The following is a 14,184-nucleotide window of genomic DNA, read 5'->3' as shown; positions in this document are numbered from 1 at the left end:
GGGGTATCAGCCAGTGCCCCCCTGTGTACAGGAGATGGGGGTATCAGCCGGTGCCCACTGTGTACAGGAGATGGGGTATCAGCCGGTGCCCCCTGTGTACAGGAGATGGGGTATCAGCCAGTGACCCCTGTGTACAGAAGATGGGGGTATCAGCCAGTGCCCCCTGTGTACAGGAGGGTATCGGTCTGTTTCTAGGGGACGGGGGACATCATACGCTGGTGCCCCATGTGCCCCCTCCCCTGTAGCAGCAGGACTGTTACTCCCAGCATCCAGGCGGCAGGACCGTCTCCCACATCTGCTTCTCATCTCCTGAGTTTATTGTATTCGGCTGCAGTGTAAACATTGGTTTAGGGTGCAGCGTGTAACCCCGGCCGTACATAAGTGGACACCAAAACAACATGTATCCAGATAGTTCTGCGCCGCTGCTTAGTGGATGCAACGAGGAAACCCGACAGCTACAAAACGGAAAGGAAATGATCTGCTTAACCACTGAGTGTCCAGAGGGGAGGAAAGATAAAGGGGGACAATATAGAGAAATAACATAGAAAGATATGAGATAGATATTTGGAGAAGATATTAGGGTGGATTTATCATATGCTGCTGCCGAACACTCGTACACGATGGGGGTCATTTACTAAGGGTCCTGCGGCTGCACATTCCTTGGATATTCCAACGTTTTTGGGGATTACGCCGTTGGGACAGGTATTTAGAAGGGGATTTTGGCGCAATCTTTCATGCGACAGAAATGGGGGGGTGTCATTGGACAATCCGACGTATTCGGACTGAGCGCGGGATTTAACTTTAAAATTGTGCCGCATCCAATGCACTTACATGCACCAGAAAGAAGAAGGTGAACTCCTGGGACCTGAGCGGGGAAGCGACACATTTAGGAAATCGGGTCCACGATCTTGAATCGCGGCACAGTGCATTGTCGTTGGACAATGCACTTTCGGTAACTTTCCTCTGGACCGGGTAAGTAAATGTGCCCCTGTAGGTCCAGCCTGGCCTAGACTTGTGCCATAAGCTGTGCCTGAACAAGGGCAGGATATACCCAGCGCCTGGCATTGCCCTTCCAAGCTTACTTGGCAATAGTATTCTGTCTATGTATATAGTATAAGCAGTGCGTGTGCAGGGTTAGGGATAATATACTCCTATACATTACTAAGCTCATAAAACCACAAAGTGGAATGAGGTGATTCAGCCGGTTTGGGGGTCTCCCCTCCTCCGGGGGTATTAGTAAGTTATCACTCGCAGAGGGAGGCACAATCCAAATACAGATGTTAAATACATCAAATGTGGTATAAATTATCAAAACTCAGAGAGGCCGACATCCACTTATAGCGACCCTGGGGACCCCCCGCGCCAGACTGAAGTGTGATTTGGCATTAAATGGAGGCACAAGGGGGGTACAAGTCCTGACAGTATCTGTGTATTAGGGATTGTGTCAGGATTTGAGGTTTTCTCCCTTAAGAGGGATCTAGTATAAAGGGGCAATAATAATAGTGATAAAAGCAATGATGCTAAATGCTTTGGCAATGATTGTTTATATTTGGTCCTGCCAATAAAGGTTCGTTGAATTTGAATGAATCATTTACACATCTCCACTGTCTATCTATCTCATAGGTAGCTTTATTTTTCTATCTATCAGTCTATGAGGATGAGGGGGGACACAAGATCTTACAGTCTATGAGGATGAGGGGGTGACACAAGAGCTTACAGTCTATGAGGATGAGGGGGTGACACAATAGCTTACAGTCTATGAGGATGAGGGGGTGACACAAGAGCTTACAGTCTATGAGGATGAGCGGGTGACACAAGAGCTTACAGTCTATGAGGATGAGGGGGTGACTCAAGAGCTTACAGTCTATGAGGATGAGGAGGTGACACAAGAGCTTACAGTCTATGAGGATGAGGGGGAGACACAAGAGCTTACAGTCTATGAGGATGAGGGGGTGACACAAGAGCTTACAGTCTATGAGGATGAGGGGGTGACACAAGAGCTTACAGTCTATGAGGATGAGGGGGTGACACAAGAGCTTACAGTCTATGAGGATGAGGGGGTGACACAAGAGCTTACAGTCTATGAGGATGAGGGGGGTGACACAAGAGCTTACAGTCTATGAGGATGAGGGGGTGACACAAGAGCTTACAGTCTATGAGGATGAGGGGTGACACAAGAGCTTACAGTCTATGAGGATGAGGGGGTGACTCAAGAGCTTACAGTCTATGAGGATGAGGAGGTGACACAAGAGCTTACAGTCTATGAGGATGAGGGGGAGACACAAGAGCTTACAGTCTATGAGGATGAGGGGGTGACACAAGAGCTTACAGTCTATGAGGATGAGGGGGTGACACAAGAGCTTACAGTCTATGAGGATGAGGGGGTGACACAAGAGCTTACAGTCTATGAGGATGAGGGGGTGACACAAGAGCTTACAGTCTATGAGGATGAGGGGGGTGACACAAGAGCTTACAGTCTATGAGGATGAGGGGGTGACACAAGAGCTTACAGTCTATGAGGATGAGGGAGTGACACAAGAGCTTACAGTCTATGAGGATGAGGGAGTGACACAAGAGCTTACAGTCTATGAGGATGAGGGGGTGACACAAGAGCTTACAGTCTATGATGATGAGGGGGGGACACAAGGGCTTACAGTCTATGAGGATGAGGGGGGACACAAGAGCTTACAGTCTATGAGGATGAGGGGGGGGACACAAGAGCTTACAGTCTATGAGGATGAGGGGGTGACACAAGAGCTTACAGTCTATGAGGATGAGGGGGTGACACAAGAGCTTACAGTCTATGAGGATGAGGGGGTGACACAAGAGCTTACAGTCTATGAGGATGAGGGGTGACACAAGACCTTACAGTCTATGAGGATAAGGGAGGACACAAGAGCTTACAGTCTTTGAGGATGAGGGGGGACACAAGAGCTTACAGTCTATGAGGATGAGGGGGTGACACAAGAGCTTACAGTCTATGAGGATGAGGGGGTGACACAAGAGCTTACAGTCTATGAGGATGAGGGGGTGACACAAGAGCTTACAGTCTATGAGGAGGAGGGGGTGACACAAGGGCTTACAGTCTATGAGGATGAGGGGGTGACACAAGAGCTTACAGTCTATGAGGATGAGGGGGTGACACAAGAGCTTACAGTCTATGAGGATGAGGGGTGACACAAGAGCTTACAGTCTATGAGGATGAGGGCGTGACACAAGAGCTTACAGTCTATGAGGATGAGGGGGGCATAAGAGCTTACAGTCTATAAGGATGAGGAGGTGACACAAGAGCTTACAGTCTATGAGGATGAGGGGGTGACACGAGCTTACAGTCTATGAGGATGAGGGGGGGACACAAGGGCTTACAGTCTATGAGGATGAGGGGGGACACAAGAGCTTACAGTCTATGAGGATGAGGGGGTGACACAAGTGCTTACAGTCTATGAGGATGAGGGGGTGACACAAGAGCTTACAGTCTATGAGGATGAGGGGGTGACACAAGGGCTTACAGTCTATGAGGATGAGGGGGTGACACAAGAGCTTACAGTCTATGAGGATGAGGGGGTGACACAAGAGCTTACAGTCTATGAGGATGAGGGGGGGACACAAGGGCTTACAGTCTATGAGGATGAGGGGGGACACAAGAGCTTACAGTCTATGAGGATGAGGGGGTGACACAAGTGCTTACAGTCTATGAGGATGAGGGGGTGACACAAGAGCTTACAGTCTATGAGGATGAGGGGGTGACACAAGGGCTTACAGTCTATGAGGATGAGGGGGTGACACAAGAGCTTACAGTCTATAAGGATGAGGAGTGACACAAGAGCTTACAGTCTATGAGGATGAGGGGGTGACACAAGAGCTTACAGTCTATGAGGATGAGGGGGTGACACAAGAGCTTACAGTCTATGAGGATGAGAGGTGACACAAGAGCTTACAGTCTATAAGGATGATAATATTTATCTGTCTATCCATCCTGTAATATAGTGCATTGTTCCCAGGGGGTCAGTGATGTCCCCCTTCCCCTGGCATATAAGGAGGTGCCAGTCCATGCTGTGCCCATGCTCCTGGCAGAGAAGCTTCTGTAGTAGGGGGAGCACCCTGCACCATGAGGAAATGACAGGGCACAAACACAAAGGCTGAATCATCCCTTTAATCAGGAGGTGTCAGGAGGATTTTATGGCACCCCTCCCCTCCCCCGTCGCCCCATTTCCTCTCTTTGCAGTGGATATAATGTGATCAGTGGACACTGCACATTGCACCAGCACCTCAGCTCTCATTGTCACCCTCTATACAATCCCTGCCCACAGATGTGTGTAGTGTTAATGACCCCATCAGACATTTAATGACCCTCTTCCTCCATGAATATCCCCCCATCCACTGAAGAAGGCCCCAACACCTGGACACATCCTGGAGTAACTCCTCTCTATGGATCCAAATCTGTATCCAGGATGATGGATTCTGTATAAATCCTACAGGAACCATGCTCAGTGCAGCTCAGGAGGCCCCATACATCTCTACTTACTGTAGTAATATTGGGTGCCTGTCACTTTAAGAACATCACATTGCTGTCCAAATTACACCGGATTGTATCATCTGTCCTCAGATTACTGAATGGTTGGATGGGATCTGTACTGGAGATCCTGATGTGACCAGGAATGGGGGGCAAAGGGGCAGGAGCCTGGGAATATCTACAGTATATGTCTGCCAATCTCATATCTGTCTATCTATCTATCTCCTATCTATCTCCTATCTATCTCATATCTATCTATCTATCTATCTATCTATCTATCTATCTATCTATCTCATATCACATCTATCTATCTCATATCTATCTATCTATCTATCTCATATCTATCTATCTATCTCCTATCTATCTAATCTATCTCATATCTATCTATCTATCTATCTATCTATCTCATATCACATCTATCTATCTCATATCTATCTATCTATCTATCTATCTATCTCATATCTATCTATCTATCTCCTATCTATCTATCTATCTATCTCATATCTATCTATCTCATATCTATCTATCTATCTATCTATCTCATATCTATCTATCTATCTATCTATCTATCTATCTCATATCTATCTATCTATCTCCTATCTATCTAATCTATCTCATATCTATCTATCTATCTATCTCATATCACATCTATCTATCTCATATCTATCTATCTCATATCTATCTATCTATCTATCTATCTATCTCATATCTATCTATCTATCTATCTATCTATCTATCTATCTATCTATCTCCTATCTATCTAATCTATCTCATATCTATCTATCTATCTATATATCTATCTATCTCCTATCTATCTATCTATCTATCTATCTCATATCTATCTATCTATCTATCTATCTCATATCTATCTCCTATCTAACTCATATCTATCTATCTAATATCTATCTATCCAACTATCTATCTATCTATCCCTCATATCTATCTATCTATGTATCTATCTCATATCTATCTATCTATCTATCTATCTATCTATCTATCTCATATCTATCTATGTATCTATCTCATATCTATCTATCTCATATCTATCCATCTATTTATCCCTCATATCTATCTATCCATCTATTTATCCCTCATATCTATCTATCTATCTATCTATCTATCTATCTATCTATCAGTCAATCAATCTATATAATATATACTTATTTATGGTTTTGTCCATCTCATATCTATATGTAAAGTGCTACAGAATTTGACTGTGCTATATAAAGATTATTTTATTATTATTATTATATATCATATATATATCACATATCTACCTATCATTATATATGTATGTACATAATAATCTGCTTACTAACAGAGATAGATAGCTAGAGACATATAGATAGATAGACTTGCTGATATATAAGCAGACACTTATAATGTATCCACTATGAAATCGTTTTTTTTTTTTTTTTTTGGTAATAAAGGGTTAAGATTAGATGAATACATAGGATATAGATATATTCATAGATAATGATTAATAGAACATATTTGTGTAAATGTGGAACAATATTATAGATATATATAGATATCTCCAAATAAAGATAAAAAGTAAAGTAGAATGAAATATATATATTAGATGATACTTATATAAATAAAATAAATATGAATAAATAATATAGAAAAAAATAGATATAAAACAAGGATTGCTAGATATGACAGGAATATAGACATGAATAGAGTCGGTGTAGCAGGAGGTCTCCCTCTGTGGGGGTCTCCTTGCAGGGCTGGGACCCCCCTCCTCTCTTTAGCACAGTTTATTTAATTCCTTGTTAAATGTAGATCCTAATTTGTATCTAGATGTAAGCAGAGTGTTCTCTCACACGGTGCTGGGGTGGGCTGTGAGAGGGGAGCTGCCCCCATCTGTTCTGTATTATACCTTCCTGTGCTGCTAATATGGAAATTATTAATAATACACTTCTAATAGCCAATAACCATAATCATAGTATCCAGCAGGGATAAGGGGGTACACCAGAGAGAACCCCCCAGCCACCCACCCACCAGCACAGGATTCCCCATGTAAGGAGGCTGCTGGGGGATGTGGGAGCATGAGATGTGACATGTCACAGGTTGTCATACACAGGTAATTACTAATGTGAGGAGCAGACAGCACGCACTGCCCCGACTGCTGCATATAGGACACATACACACCGAGACATATAGAGCAATAGCTACAATCACCCGGAGCCTCAGCGTTTGTTTTCAACATAATGGAAGTACAATTAATTCTTCATTTCAAATGTGTAATATGTAAATTACATGTAAATGCTGACACTGCAGTCTACATCATCATTCATGGATTCATCATAAATCGTAAAAATATCTAGTTCTCTTCATATCCATCTATAAATATATCTACTTATTGTATCTAGATATTTATATAATATCTGTCTGTCTTTATATCCATTTATACATATATCTACTTTCTGTATCTCTCTCTCTCTCTCTATATATATATATATATACATAGCTAATATCTATCTGTTATATATGTATCTTTTATCTACATATGTATCTATCCATCTGACTTTATATCCATTTATACATAAATCTACTTACTGTATCTATATATAGCTAATATCTATCTGTTATCTCTGTACATATATCTATTTACTGTATCTATCTATATATAACTAATATCTATTTATATATAACTAATATCTATGTTATTTATGTTTCTTTTATCTATATATGTATCTATCCATCTATCTTTATATCCATTTATACATATATCTACTTACTATGTCTAGATATATATTGATACATAGATATCAGCTACACACATATATATATTCTATCTGTTATATATATCATATTTATCTCTGTATCATTCTAGATATTGATGAATAAATATATATATACATTTATTTCTACCAATGACTCCTAGATTTTGATGTATGAATTCCTATATTTATCTTAAACCTTTCTAGTTTTCCATCTGTTTCTGCACCTATGAATCTAATACCCATGTGATAGCTGTTGGATTATCGAAATATCCATGGATGTTTCTCTATACTTATGTAATATTCATTGTGGATGTGATCTATGAATTCTTATATCTATCTTGATAGCCATTTGTGTATGTACCTACTTATCTCTATCTCCTATGTATCTATACCACATATTTGTATCTATCCATCTCATATCTATCTATCTATCTATCTATCTCATATCTATCTATCTATCTATCTCATATCTATCTATCTATCTCATATCTATCTATCTATCTCATATCTATCTATCTCCTATCTATCTATCTATCTATCTATCTATCTCCTATCTATCTATCTATCTCATATCTATCTATCTATCTCATATCTATCTATCTATCTATCTATCTATCTATCTATCTATCTATCTATCTATCTATCTATCTATCTATCTATCTATCTATCGCATCTATAGTATTAAGGTTTTTCCCCCCCTACCCCATGCACATGAAATACAAATCTACCTTCAACTTAAATGTATTTGGAAGTGCACCCCTGGCACCCCCACACTATGTGCAAACCCATCTATAGGCCTATTCTGTGTAACAATGAATGTATGTTTAAGCATGCGGGTTAACCCCTTGCTGTCAGTTTCTATAATCAGCCTGACCCTGGACCTCTAGCCATCACAGAGCCCTGACAGGGAGCCTATTGTCCTCATGCAGAGGTCCAGATAAGATCAGTCCATGGCCAGTGGGGGGAGGGGAGGCTGCATGTGCCTTGTCCAGGGAGAGGGTTTATTACAGGCCAGGCTTGTTAGTTATTAATTATCAATGCAAACATGGACTTTGGGCAGATCAATGGTATTGAGTGCAGTGGATGTTTGGAATCATGGACAGAAGAGTGATGGATGAGATGTCCACAGATGGGACTGGATGGTGGAAAATCTCCTGCTGAATCCAGGACTGAAGGGACTGTCCTAACCCTGCTGTGCCCAGGCGCACCCTTATCTCCAGCTCTCAGGGACCCCAGGACCCCTTTATGATCCATCTCTCCTCTCAAGTGCACAGGGAATAGACACACTCACATCTCCCCCCCAACTAAAAATCTACAGAAAACAAGATATGCATAAATAATTCAGTCCCAAAAATATCCCATTAAAAAAACTCTCCCATCAAATCTGTCCAGAAATTCTTCCTATTTTGTGCATCTTAAATTATAACCACATAGTGGAAAGACTCTCCGGTCCATACAACAAAATAAATTAAAAAAAATCTCAATGTGCGTCCAGATTGCAGAAGCGATATTATTTTTTTCTGTAAAATTTGCAAAAATTAAAAAAAAAAAAAAAATCACTGTGTAAAATGGTAAATAAATTGTGACAATTTTTTATTTTTTTTAGAAATTCCGCAGTGTTTACTGTCCCTGTTTGTAATGTCAACGTATAAAGGCGATTTCCTGATTTTACTTAAAAAAAAAAAAAAATTAAAAAAAATCTTTTTTTTTTTTTTTTTAATCTGGTCTTTTGATTGAAAGTTTGTTTCCAAATCAAGATATACAATTACAAACCAGAGGAAAAAAATGAAAAGATTCGAAGCGGAAACAAAGACTTCTTTGTAGACTCCCCACAGACAGGAACACAGGGCTCACCCGGATCACCCACACCCTGATCCAGATCCCTGCTTTAACGCCCTGATAAAATCGCTGCCTAAAAAATATTCTAAACCCCCCCCTGGCTACACCTTATAGGAGCCCCCACACACAAAAAGAAACTGGTTTCAAATTTTTATCACTATCCCTTTAAATAATTTTTTCTTTATATTTACAAAAAATTGTGAAAATATTAGTTACCCAAAAACTAAAGACTAAAACGGTCGCTGTAGAGTAGAAATCACAGGAGACTAATGTGACCTAAATGACTAAATTTAACAATTTAATGTAGTTTTTATGTGTTAAAACCTAATACATAAAACTGTAAACTGTATAATATATTCTAAAAAAATATATATATAAATAAAAAATATAAAAATAAATGTGTGCATTATTGTAAAACGCATCTAAATTCAGAAATAACTCCAAAAAATAGTTGGTTTCGTTCTCACTAGATTTTATTTTTAGGACTATAATTTAACTAATTACCTATAAACTCGTAAAATATTGATGTATAAGACATTATATTCAGGATTATTCCTATTTTTGCAGCCTCTGAAGGTCTATAATCTCTCTAGTTCCGACACACAGCCTCACTTATTATTATATATTAAAAAAAAAAAAAATCAATATTATTTTTTGTAAATTTGATACTTTGTATTTGTAAAGAGTAAAAACAGAGGAAAAGGCAATAAAAGCAAAAAATAATGCTCAAAAAAGAAAAAAAAAATTCTATACAGACTGAAAATAAAGCAATGGAAGCCCAAATTTCTCCTGCCTTGGTTATTAACCGAGAAGTCGATGACTTTAATTAAAAATCATTAAGTACAAATCTATTTTATTTTCCACCAAAGTCGTATAATTTCTATATATATAAAATAGGCAGTTAATGAAAGTGAATATTTTTTAAACTTAAATTTTTTTTAAATTAATTATTTCCACTAAATTCCCTATCCACAACAATGAAAAAGAGAAAAATCGGAATTCTGATCATTTTAATTATCTTGATTAATTAATTATAGAACTCAAAAGAAAATCTAAAATCTATTTATACCTTCTACCCTGTTCAAATACTGTTCATTGTGAAACATTGTGACGATGAAAGATGAAAATTTTATTTAAAAAAATATATATATTTTGATAAATTAACTTTAGAACTCTAAAAATTTAACTATTTAATACGTAACAATAAAATCTACTTAAAAGAGTTAAAATCCTCAGTCCAGTCCAAATAATTCCCCATCAATCAGTTTTTTCACGTACGGTAAAAATGTCTTAATTTTCTATCTTTTCTATCTTTTTATAAATTTCTATTTTCTATCTTTTTATAAATTTATTGAAAAAATTTTTGCAAAAAAAAAAAAAATCTGTATAACGCAACACATTGTAACAATGTCCCTTCCTCGTCTCGCTTTTACTACACAACGAGTTCATTCCTTCTTTCGAAAAGCTCTAAAAATGCAAATAAGCCTTACAAAGAAATATTCAAGATATAATCTAGAAATTATTTACAGAACTATAATAAATATTTTTTTAATATATAAATATATACAAAATAAATAAAATCTACAATTTAAAAAAAAATAAAAAAATTACCTACCTAAGAAGTAGAGTCTTGATTCATTCTTTAACAATCCAAGAAAACAAAATGAAGTGTTTTGTAGGGGGGGATGCGGTAGAACAAGGTGGGTTCCCGGTTGTCGGAGGGGTAGGTTGTCCTTGGTGGTTGCCCCTCGTATAGTCTACAGTTGGGTTAGGTGGTCTTTTTAGCAATCTATAGGTGTGTAGCTGGGGATCTCGCAGCTCAGGGGTCTCGCTCTACCTGCCTAGCATGGAGTAAATCCATTCAATTAGAGCAGAGGCTGCTGGTAGCTGTATAATCACAAATTTATGGCGGAGTGACGTATCTCCTCTCCCACAATGGAGTCCCAGTGACATTAAACAGAAAATTGATGAGAGAGAAGCGAAATTTAATCTCTTTTCCCCCCATCCAGGCATTTAAATGTTGTTTTCCCTTCCCTGGCCTTTAACTCTTCCCTTACCAGAGTACCCAGCCAATGCTGCTCAATGGCACTTAAAGGGTGCACTGCTCGGAAAAAGTATAAGCGCCCCCCCCCCCCATCCCGTTCCTATCTTAATGTCTTCTATTTTTTGCACCTAGACCTTTCAGATCTTCATTCTACTTTCAATATTTGAAAATGAAGATCTCATTTTTTTGGTTCTACCTGGCCCTATGTGAAAAAGTCTATACTCCCCCCCCCCCTTTAACCTAATTCAATTTTACTAGCCACACCCAGGCGTGATTACTGCCAGACCTGTTGAATGTAAACATGACTGAAATAGAAGCTGCCTGGCAAGGTAGACCAGCTCCAAGGTCTCAATGCCACGTTCTCCAGAAGAGAAACCCAGTCCGGAAAGGGTTACGTAGTCATTGGTAAGGGGTCGGAGACGAAGGCGAACCACAGTGAGCGACGCATTATCCAGAAATAGAGAAAACAGGGAAGAATGAGGAACGTTCTTAGCAGTGGTCCACTAAAATTTCACCAACAACGTATGGAAGAGTCAACCGGGAGGCCATAAAGAACCTTGAGGAACATCTATAGATCGACAGGCCTCAATGAAAGTCTAGGGACAAATTCCCGAAGGAGAAGGGCCATCATTGTGTGGAGAGATGATCAATGGTGGAACTTCTTGGGAAGCCGGTAGATTCCAACAGAATATCGGATATAGTAGTGGTATATGTGATTGTCTGAGGTAGGACCTGGATGACTAGTCGGTGGAACCAGGAATTCTGCTCTGAAGGATAACGTTCACCCCCTGACCTAAAGCTCGAGCACAGTCGGGTTTGCAGCAGGACAATAACACAAGGCATTCACCTGAGGGCACCTCAGAAAAGCTCAAAGTCCTAACCTGAATCCCATGGAGAAGCTGGGGCAAGACCTTACCCCGACAGTCCATGCTTAAAATTTATTAACACGGGGTGGGGGATTATTTTTGTATGTTTTTTTTTTTAATCTACATGCTATATACTGTATTATATTGTAATTTATCATGTAAAAATGTAGGAAATCATCTCAGGAAGTGGGGAGGGAGGATTACATTTTCCCAGCGCTGTGTTTCTTCTATCACACCCCTCCCCCCACACCACCACCACTTAGCATTGCAATGCAAACACACGGCTGTGCAGAGACATCCAGATCTTTATTGAGGGTAGGTGCACTTACCTTGGTTTAAAGAAACAGCATTAAGTCCACACAGAAAGCATGCACCCCCCTCCCTCATAAAGCAGTACATCAAACCCTCCCCCCCCATTCCAGCGCAGCCAGTCCAGTCCTGGTAGAGGTGAAGCCTTGATACATTGTATCAACCATCATTCAGCGCGGCCTGGGAGGAAGCACGGACGCCGCAGTCTCTTCCCGACTACACCGCCGCTCGTTAACATAGAGCCGACTGCAGATTCCACTTCTAGGCGGCCGCTCTCTTCCGCGCTGGTCTGCGTTACCGGAGCCCTTAAAGGAGCCGCACATGATTCCGTTGCAAGCTCCCGGGGCTGCTATTGTCCACCATTGCCTGCAAGACACCGCCCAAGGGTGTGACGTCCTTGTCCCCTCCCTGAGGCTGAACCGGTTTGTCTGGCTTGGGGATGGCTCCACGTGTGTATTACATAGGTGCCGGGGGTCTGAGGGAGCCAGGGGAGATTTGCATATGTGTGTATATGGGGCTGGATGTATGCATTGCACTGCAGATAGACAGACAGATGCTATAGGATCTTCTCCAGGCTGGAGGGAATGATGCTGTGTGCAGCACAGTGTGCTGTAATGTTTACTTACCAGTTATCAGGGAGCAAAAATATTTACATTTATCATATATAAACAGAAATATTATACAATGTACAAACTATAGATGGAACCTGCACTGATGTTCTCAGTTTTATCACATTTGATACATATAACATGTGACATATATTAAAGGGGCTTTAGCAAAGAGAATGTAGGGGCGATACTGTTACTAGAAATCATTAACTGAACATCCCCTTTAATGTTCCTGCAATACAGATAAGTAATTGGAAGCTGCCCCCCCTTGTATCCATCAGTCCCAGCAACTATTGGATGGATCAGAACAGTGGATGCCCCATAGTGATGTTTGGAAGCCTAAGCCAGGATATTCCAGGTTATGTCCTGACTATTAAAGGGGTTTTATAATAATTATTGTTTGTGTAATAATAAGTTATACAATTTTCCATTTCAATACTTTCTGTATCAACTCATCACAACGGTGTAGATCTCTGCTTGCTGTCACTGTATAGGAATGTTCTATGTTTGCTTCCCGGGACAGAAATGTGTACCCGTTCATGTGATGTCACACAGGTGCACGGCTTGTTATATCCCTGGTCAGGTGATGTCACACAGGTGCATGGCTTGTTATATCCCTGCTCATGTGATGTCATACAGGTGCAAGGCTCGTTATATATCCCTGGTCATGTGATGTCACACAGGTGCATGGTTCATTATATCCCTGGTCATGTGATGTCATACAGGTGCAAGGCTCGTTATATATCCCTGGTCATGTGATGTCACACAGGTGCATAGCCCGTTATATCCCTGGTCATGTGATGTCACACAGGCATGGCTCGTTATATCCCTGGTCATGTGATGTCACACAGGTGCATGGTTCATTATATCCCTGGTCATGTGATGTCATACAGGTGCAAGGCTCGTTATATATCCCTGGTCATGTGATGTCACACAGGTGCATAGCCCGTTATATCCCTGGTCATGTGATGTCACACAGGTGCACGGCTCGTTATATCCTTGGTCACGCATGTGTCATGTCGATATATCATACAGAGTAATCTGAGGCATAAATAGTGAGCCGTGCACCTGTGTGACATCACATGACCAGGGATATAACATTACACCTGTTACATGACAAATTTCTACCCTCTGGAGGCAAAGTTAGAAGCTTCCTATAGAATGACAGCAAGCAGAGATCTAGAAAATCATGAGGAATTAATAGAGAAAGTATATTGGAAAACTGTATAACTTTTCATCATGCAAACAACGATGCCCATTTATCAGGGCATGTATA

The 14,184-nt window shown here is 40.3% G+C and overlaps 1 protein-coding gene across 1 annotated transcript in view; it reads right to left on the bottom strand.

The window, feature by feature from the left end:
* The window catches only part of BAHCC1 (BAH domain and coiled-coil containing 1), a 124,684-nt gene extending 113,516 nt beyond the window's left edge, over window positions 1–11,168 (bottom strand). The window contains exon 1 of the mRNA XM_072112511.1: window positions 10,697–11,168. The gene's annotated coding sequence lies outside the window, so the exon portion shown is untranslated. The remainder of the gene's footprint in view (window positions 1–10,696) is intronic.
* Between the last annotated feature and the right edge of the window lie 3,016 nt (window positions 11,169–14,184).

The sequence above is a fragment of the Engystomops pustulosus genome, chromosome 6, assembly GCF_040894005.1.
Source record: "Engystomops pustulosus chromosome 6, aEngPut4.maternal, whole genome shotgun sequence".
NCBI classification, from domain to species: Eukaryota; Metazoa; Chordata; class Amphibia; order Anura; family Leptodactylidae; genus Engystomops; species Engystomops pustulosus.
The sequence above is the reverse complement of the archived record's forward strand: the minus strand, read 5'-3'. Positions and strand labels throughout refer to the sequence as shown.